The sequence below is a fragment of the Belonocnema kinseyi genome, chromosome 10 (assembly GCF_010883055.1).
Source record: "Belonocnema kinseyi isolate 2016_QV_RU_SX_M_011 chromosome 10, B_treatae_v1, whole genome shotgun sequence".
NCBI lineage: Eukaryota > Metazoa > Arthropoda > Insecta > Hymenoptera > Cynipidae > Belonocnema > Belonocnema kinseyi.
This window is the reverse complement of record NC_046666.1, coordinates 89734130-89735319: the sequence shown is the minus strand read 5'-3', so window position 1 is coordinate 89735319 and position 1190 is coordinate 89734130.

The window sequence follows — 1190 nt, the reverse complement described above, 5'->3', positions numbered from 1 at the left end:
TTTTTGACATAATGTTTTTGGAGAATGACGAACTATATATGAAATTTAGTATTAATTGGCGTTTGGTGTTTTATGGTAATTTGAAAATGTGCACGAGCAACGCAGCAGTTTCCCATTTTTTTGGTTTTATTCGCAGATTTAGGGATCTCAGTTGATGTCTAGGGAGGATAAATAAGCTTCGAGTAGGGAATAAACCGTTCCGCCAATTTGGCAACACTGGTCCCATCGCACATCATTTACTTGCCGATCGCCATCAAGACAATAGATCACATACAGCTCCGTATAGTTGATCAAGACGGACATTTGGTTAATTTTCGTGGACAAATTATAACACTCAGACTGAACGTAAAGTCTTTACGATAATGGGTTTTGTTTTCAATAAAAAGGTTAGATTCAGCTATAATACTTCAGTACCATGGAGCAAGAGTATCAGTCGACAACAGACTGTCAAAGGGATAACACCTCAAAACGTGCTGCTGCTGAAAAGGCTGGGTTTCGAGGTCACACCACTCGCAAAAAGAAGAGAATAATAAGATTCAAGATTTTTTGTGCTTGCATCTGTATTTTTGTATATTGACGTTTAATTGTTTGTCATGGAGGGGGAAATTTTAAATATTGAAACTCCCATTATTTTCGACGAATCTATCGCTCATTGCGAAGTGCATGCACACCAGTCATATGCTTCATCAAGCTTCAATAATAGTGATGAGATTAGAATTGCAGTTCAGAATCAAGATCATTGTCTCCTGCCGAGCAAAAGTTCACTACATGTACACGGAAGAATCGTAAGAACTAATGGAGCACCAGTAACAAACACAATTTTAGTTTCTAATGTCATCTGTTAGTTGTCTGAATAAGTAAGATATAAAATCAATGCAATAGAAATGGATAGAAATAAAAATGTTTGTCTCACTAGTCTCATGAAAAATTATGTATCTCTAAATACCGGACAATCAAGTTACATACAGAATACTGGCTGGCTTGAAATAAATGATAATAATAAATCGCCAACCATCGCCACTGGTTACTTTGATGTAGCCATACCAGTGATCCCAAATCTGAAACGAGACGTGGTCCAATACTATGAAACGTCTATGTTCGTGTGAATATGGTAGGAGACGATATAAATGCCTGGGTTGCGCGCGCAACCCATTTCTCCTCTTCTGAATTTGAAAACTCGAAGGTGCACG